Consider the following 8,475-nt stretch of genomic DNA (forward strand, 5'->3'; position numbering starts at 1 on the left):
AGATGCCCCTAAAGGATTACAAACAATTCTTAGAAAGCAACAGAGTCCATTAAATTCCCCTCCAATTCAAAACCAGTCTTGGAATGACTAACCTCCAGTTCCGGGGAAAAAGTAATCAGGTAACTAATGTGGGTACCATAACACGAGTTATTGATAGCAACGGAAAGGATACACAATTTTCAGACACCCATGCAGCCCCGAAGGTTTTAATAAACTTCTCCGCCTACACTTAAAAGCAGGTTGCATATAAATGTGCATGCTGCCTTAACCCTTTTGCGACATGCCAAATTGCCAAAAACATAGACCCATCATACAGCAAACTCTAGAGGTATATAGACGAACAGCAGAAACAAGCCTGTGCAATATTACAGGGTTGATATTGCTAGAGACGGGTGAGGGTTGCGCTGTCAAACCTTTGGGGGAAACAACAAAATTACCGTTGTTTGGGTAACAGAGCATACAGGGCGTTAGGGGAACGAAGAAGATGGATAAATTGGCCAAGGGAACTTCGATGAGGATACCTATCGGCCTTGAGTCATTTAGCTGCTTGGGGGCCAAGAATAAGTCGTTAAGGTGAGGGTTGCCTTGTCAAACATTGAAGAAAACAACAAAATCAATCTTGTTTAAGTTCCAGTGCATAAAGAACAAAACGACAACCAGGAGGCTCATAAATTGGCCAAGGAAAGTTGGACGAGGACACCTATCGGCCCTGAATCCGTTTGTGGCATGCCAAATTGCTAAAAAATGATGATGTACTCGGAACAGCGGAAATAAGTTTGTGCAAAAATAATGCGGGGATGAAGAAACAGCAGAACATGTCCTCTATTATAGTAGATGATGGGTTTTGGTCTGCGAGTCAGTGAACTCATGTTGAACCGTCACTTACTGGGTCTGTCTTCACTCGCGGATTTTTTGGTTGAGTTATTCAAACGCGTTAGGGCATTGCTCCATCTTCAGTGAGGAACTCTTCTGCTGGCGCAAAGGCCTACATCAAACCCTCTGGTATCGATAAAAAACCATAAGCTTAACAACGGGCTCTTGATAATGATAGTATCTGTACAACCAATATTGATCGATGTTGGGATGATTGGGACAACAAACAAGGCTGGTGAAACCAAAATCAGTCATGACTGTAACCAACTATCACTCTACAAAAACTATTTGGACAGATATATGTACAGGTAATACCCCCGTTTCCTTCAAAAATGGAAATAGGGGGCCCAAAGATTCGCTGCCATACCCAAGCACATGTCAAGCTCAAGTAAGGCATAAATTGCGCTCCAGGAGGCGGAAACCGTTCCAAAACGTTTCCCACCTGTGTTTTTTAAAAGAGATAAAAATGACAGAACGTGCTGATTAGTTCAAAATGGTAATCGCTCTTCCTATAAACAATCGGTGATATCTATGCCCTAATTGGGGGCCTGCCTTAGTCAGACAATACAAAAAAGGTTGTCGCAAACACACAAGCTGTGCATGCAGGAAATGCAAAAGAACATAGTTTTATATTTGACCGAGAAGATACCATCACTTGACCGAATTTAATTGTGTTTTATAACCGTACGCTGGTAAAATGGAAACCAGCGGACCCAATGGTCATCTACATATGTACATCTAAGTGTCTTTGGTTTCCTTAAAAAACAAATTAAATACAAAAAAACCAACAAGTCCCTAACTATAGCTAACGTAACCTAGCAAAACCATAACCTTACATGTGCTAACTTAACTTTTCCTTATCCCTAATCGAACTGAATCCATGCGCATCCTTGGTAACTCGCGAAATTGATTTGTGCAAACAAACGTCTATCCTCTAAAATCATGTACACGTGTAAAACTTAATTTCTCGATAAATTCCCCAAAAATTAATTTTGAGACAGGAATTATTTAAAAAATAAAAAACCTATACTTTTCTGTAAAATATTTAAGCAACCCTGAACTAGCACATCTTACCAAGGGCTTCTTTTTATTCCCATAACATTATATAAAACCTATTTCTTATTAATTGAAAATCCTTTTGAATGTTAAGGTTACCGTTAAAACTAGACGGCCTCTTTACGACCTTACGCACTGCCATGAATATTGGTCTATTGTTAATTTTCCATTATTATTTAGAGTACTTCGTTCGTCGTGACTACATCCAGGAAATGTAGTTTTATATTTGAGCGAGTTGATTACAAACCTTACCTTACTTCATCTAACTTGTCCTTCACTCTATCAAAAAAACTGGGCATCGAATCTAATTTCAGGAGTTACAGTATTACAAGAAAGAAGTTTAATGTGGCAATAGCCCACATACGAAACCTACATAACTATCTTTCAATAATCGAATTTGCAGTGGGCGAAGGCACATGTCGGATTGAGGAGATTGTGGAAGCTGATCGATGTGCAAAACGAGCCGCCGTCGAACAGTCCCTTGTCTAGAGAATATCGAAAAAGATCCATTATCGTTTGTGACTTCGGCAGCAAAGTTTATAACTTGAGAGGTGGGAGCAGCTATGGCTTAAAACGCACTTCGGAAGGTTCAAAGAGCGAAGAACTATACAGCTCACAGACGTTTAGTGTCTATGGAAAGCATAGCGGTTACCTACATCGTTTTGGAATTGAGCATAGCAACAGCTGTTTGTCCAGACCGTACAGAGCATCCAAAACCTGGGAAAACACCATCTTGGATCATAGTGCACAAAAGAAATTTGGAGTAATGAACAAGCAGACAAACTGGCCGGCGGAGGTTCTGCAGGACCACCTATTGGCCCAGTGCCATTAGGAAAACAAGGTCAAACTTTCCTCCATATCAGAATGGGTCTGAAGAGGACAAACTCTTAAGGTGCCAGACATAGCAAACTCATGGTTAAAGAACCCTCACCCAAACTGGCAAACACATTGGTATAGTTAGTCAAGGTAAAACTAAGGTGAGTGTTAGGTGATGGTGATGCAGATACTAGGAAGATATGAGGGATAGGGATATATATACCGATCACACGAAACACGTACAACATGTGTACTTCAACGAAGATCCCATTTGTAAGTTATGCAATGAGGAGGAAGAAACCTGCCACGCATATCTTCGAATCGCACAATTGAGACATAACCTAGGGTCAAGATCATGGACAAAGAATTGCAATGGCAGTCAATGAACCCAGTACTTCTTAAAAGAAGGATCGAGTCAACTGAACTGAACTAACAAGGAAAAGTATAAGCCAAAAGGCTGTAGTGCTTTGGAATATCAAACTCCTGCTTACTAGTATTCGTATTATCACCATGAGCAAGCAGTAGGCATCATATCATAAAGGGACGAAATACGACAAAGCGTCCATAATGAGCCAGACTGAACAACTGGCCAACATTTCTTACAATTGGTTAATTTAGTACTTAATATCAGTAGGAACGATCTTAGACTTAGTCAAAATGGTCAAAAGACAATGACTATTGGTAAGCCGGCAACAGTAGGGATCTACGGAAGCAAACCTGTCTGCAGTTTCTAAAGAACCCTCAAATGGTTGATGAGCCAAGGAGTAAAACAACCCCCCCCCCAAAAAAAAAAAGTTAAATTAAAATTTGACTTTCGATAGAAACTAGAAAAGTTTCTGGCTCATGTTGAACGTTGGAATCTCAATGAGGGGAATACAAACTACTGATTTGTGTTCAAATTTCACTTTCACCGGAACGTTGAAATGCCTTATGAGAAAACACGAAATGTGACGAAATTTAGAAACCCGTCTCACACAGAGAAAATAAGCGGACCAGGTTGATGATCAAATTTTAGCGTGTATTTTTAAGTGCTACAGATAATCATTGTGCTTAGCTTCACAGATTTTTTTTAATTAGGGTAAAATTAGACTTTCACCTAGCCTGAGTGATGAGAAAACAAAAACGTACGTTTAAATGAAACGTGGAAAGAGTGAAAGCAAAAAGTACACACGTCAATTGAAGTTTCAGTAAGAGGTTCGTTAGAGTTCACCAACTCAGCATGCAGTATTTGATAAAAATTCAACTGGCCTTTGGATAGAAAAAAAGAACATCCAAGTAAACTATCTTGAATACAAACATAGTATATTAACATAAAAATAAGACAATGAAGAACTGAAAACCGAATTGGAACGTCCGAAAGCTGTGGGCAAAGCACGCCCTAGACAGCTAAGCTTTTGGATGACCATCAATTAGGTTAGTCATATAATGAGTGTAAAGGGATATCGAGTGGATAGTATGTGAAGTAGTTGCTACTCAAGGAAGCCAAGAAAAGCAAAATTCAATACACAGTTTATTAAGCAAACATATTTACAGGTCGAAGCTTCGTGACTTGTCGTGACCGTCGGGTCGGCGATGGCTGCATCGATCGTTGACCCTGCGCTCATAAATGTAAGGTAAAGGTCCCGGGTTCGAATCCAGTGACATACTTACAAATGGTTTTTTTTTTTCAAAAACAACCGAGATTCATATAACCTCGTAGTTGAAATACCCTCGTTAAGAAAAAAAGAAAAAAAAAATACTGCGTCGCAAACAATAATCCCCCGTCGTTTACCTGGGTACACCCTCTTGCTGCACCAAACTCACTTTATAAACTTTACTAAAGCGTGCCATTCTTTGGCTCTAAATAGAGAGGAATGCCATGACAAATGCTTGAAAACGGCAGTTCTATCTGCGTCGCTTTTTCCGATTTCGCACAAGTTTTATATCATTGCATTCCTACATGCTATTCGATATGGAGCCAAGGAATTTCACCATTCAATTAGGTGGGACAATATCGCGCAAAATAATTTATTTTTCTTTCAAAAGTTTCATTTATTCCATTTTACTAGTGGAAGGTGAAACTTGATTTTATTTAAGAATTTTATATAGATAAACTTTACTATCGTTATTCTTGTATATATTTTTGAGAGAGTTTACACAAAAGTTAAATATTTATAATCAGGAGGCGTCTGTGAGGCTTGCTCTGACGTCAACTCGTTTTTTGCTATATAAGGATTTCGATCATACAGTTTTCCACCGCCATTTATTGTCTGACTATAATCAGCATCGGAATTTAGGTGATTTGCAGTGCGTTATTAAAATGAGTTATGAGCTACTGTGGGTAAATTACATCCCCTGGATGGAGGGACCTTCTGCCCTGTGCTCTCTACATAACTCGAAGGTAGAGAGGACGTGTACCATTTCTTAGCAGAATGCACGTTTTTAAAAGAAATTCCTCTGCTCCACCTAGGCCGCAGTTCCCTGTCTAGAGATGAAATTGGGTTGTCCGGAAAATAATGCAGATTTTCTTGTTTTCTTTCAATTACTCCTGTATATAATAAACTGTGTACATTTGATAGATTATTCTTTTGTACAAATGACAACACTTTTCCACCGATCCTCTTTCAGACAAAAATGTTTGTTTACCTCAGTACCAATTCGTTCCTTGGGAATAATTCAGTGTTTGCTAAGAAGTCAACGCATAATTTTCGCGTAATTTCGTTTCACGAGTTTAAACTCGGTCGGAACGGTGCCCAAACAATAACAAAGTCTGGGGCAATGGCAGTGTGAGAACACCGTTCAGAGTGGGTTTAAAAAATGACTTTAGCCTTGAAAACAAAGAAGGTGGAAGGATTTCTTCCCCAGAGGATGTTCTGCAAGCTTTGGTCAAAGAAAATCCCAGAACAACTGTTTAGCTACTTACAGAGGATCTTTCAGTCAGCAAATCGACCGTCGCTGACCACCTTAAGGTCATTGGAAAGGTGTAAAAGCCCGAAAATTAAGTTCCTTACGCCCCCAAAAAATCATAGTTATAAAGTTTGCGCAACACTTCGTTGCCGAAACGGAAGCGGACTTTTCCTGGATAGAATTGTTACTTATGATGAAAAGTGGATTCTCAACGATAACACTAGACGTTCTGGACAGGGGCTCGACAAAGGAGAAGCAGCACCACACTTTCCAAGCCCCTACCTCATCAAAAAAAGTTGATGGTGACTCTTTGGTGGGATTCATTTCGGCAGATTTATTACAGCTTCTTGAATCCTAGCGAAACAACTCATGCTGAAATGTGCTATGACTCGCATGCAATACGAAAACTGTTGGATCTTGGTTATGAGGTTCTGCCTCACCCTCCCTATTCTCCAGACCTCTCGCATACCGATTACTATTCTTCAAATTTATTGATCAAAAGACGTTAGGAAATGCGTTTGCAGAATTTCTTAATAATAAAGACTCAAAATTTTATGCAAAGGGTGTAGATATCACGTGGGAGAAGTGTAGTGGGGGTGATAGAGAGTATTTCAATTAATAAAAAAATGTTTAAAATAATTTATTTAATTGTTTTTATTTTATAACCATAAACCTGCGTTATTTTCCGGACAACTCAACTAGGCTAAATTTTGACCCGACCCCACCCGAATAAAGGTCTAAACGTCGGTAAAAAATGAAATAGGTGTTTTTCTAAAATACTTCATTCCTGAACGCTCCTCTCTAATCCAACAAGTAATTTTATTTTTTTATTACTGCATTATAACAAATAAAGCACTATTATTATTGTGTCTCAACACGACACACAGTAATGACACATCTGCACAGAATACAAACACTTTGAGCCCTGAAGATGATCTCAATCAAGATTGAACGAAAATGTTTTTCTAAACTTACGTCACACCAGACCGCATGTCACGATCTCCAAATAATAATTATTATTATTGTATATAGGGTGTCCCAGATAAAGTGCGAAAAAATTTTGGATGATAGTACACTCTATTTGCAACAACTTCCAACTTCCAGTCGCTATACCTATGTTCAATCCCTGACGAGTTACGATTTTTTGTTACTTTTTCTATGGGAACGTTACCTTACTTGAGAATAAGACAAATATATATCATCAGGGCTACCAGGGGATTCAAACATCACTGGATTTTCTACTGAACTGTACATCTTCTCCTTAAGGAATCTCCAAACGGAGACTTCCATGATAGTAAGATTGGGGAACCAGGTGGCCACAGGATGACTCCTTCTCTACCAATACACGTGGAATATCGCTGGTTCGACCAGGAACGGACATGTGGGGTGTAGGAACACTCGGTAGTGATCAGTGCAGAAGGATTAAAATCCTCGAAGCATCTGAGAAACTTAGAACCATTTCATCGACACGAGTGTGTCAGACATCGTGGTCATCATTTTGAAAACAATTTGTAATGTGTACGCTTGTAAATCTTTCAATAGGTTATTGTGGATAAAATTATAAAACTTGAAAAGCAAACAGTTCTAGAGATGGTTAGGGGGTCTATTTATCTCATGTACGTTTTTAAACAATTGATACGCAACTAATCTACTACAATACAAGAGAAATTATGGATATTTTTATACCGTTTGAAAGCTTAATAAATAATGAACTTTTCGTGAAGTTTGACAATCTCTAGGATTAAACATAAGGGCATATCTAATTATACACTATTTCTTAAAAACCAAAAGTAGTGTAATTTTTCAAATTTGAGCATTTATATTAAGGATTTTTATTGAAAATTATTTCAGACGAAAATAGTAGAAAGGAAATTAATGGTGAATCCAAAACTGTGGTAACCTTGATGATATATTTGTGTTATTCTCAATTAAGGTAACGTTTCCATGGAAAAACTGACAAAACACCGTAACTTGTCAGAGACTGAAACTATTTTATAGTAGGTATAGGGTATACGTTGGAAATTGTTTCAAATAGGTTCTACTAAATTTTTACGCTCTTTCCCTGTGACGCCCTGTTGTATCCCTGGTAGTTTTGTAAACCCAAACCATTGTAGATTAGATGTAATTTCAGGGTATGGTATACTGCGCCCTTTAAGAGATATTGTATCCATGGTGCTCTGCCTAAAGCACATCGGTGAATCCTATTTCATCAAGAAACTTGATTAATAGGCCCGGTTTCAGTGGTTGAAGCTCTTCTATGGTCACTTTGTACATCCCAAAACATTTCCTCCTGCTGGCTAGTGTAGCTCCGCAGTTTGTTAGTAAATGTGTTGGTGTCTCTTCTGCCTCCTTGCAGAATCTGTATGTGCCATCTTGGATTGTTCCAATTTTCTTTAAGTGTCCATTTAATCTGCAGTGTCCTGTTAGGAATCCTGTAGTCTGTTCCTGCTTCATTGGACACATTCTGTGATTTCTTTCCTACCAAAATTGATTAGAAGATTGGATTGTCTATGTCCAATGAGTGAATTCCAAAGCTCCCTCATTTTCTTTTTGTCCTTCTGTCTGTGATATTCGTTAATAGTGTGGATTCCTATGCCACAGAAGTGTTCAGGTCCTAAAACCATTGTAACAACTCAGCTGAATGTATACAAATAAAATAAATAATAATAATATTAGTTTCAATTAATCATTCTTTTTATGTAAGGTCTTGGTTGAGATGAAAGAGTTAGTGTCACGAGCGGGATTTCGAACCCACGACTAACTTTTTCATCTCAACCAGGACCTTACATAGAAAGAATAATTAATTGAAATAAGTAATTTGGTGAATTAGACCACTAAACATAA

Source organism: Cimex lectularius, unplaced genomic scaffold (assembly GCF_000648675.2).
Source record: "Cimex lectularius strain Harlan isolate CLEC.00 unplaced genomic scaffold, Clec_2.1 scaffold28, whole genome shotgun sequence".
NCBI classification, from domain to species: domain Eukaryota; kingdom Metazoa; phylum Arthropoda; class Insecta; order Hemiptera; family Cimicidae; genus Cimex; species Cimex lectularius.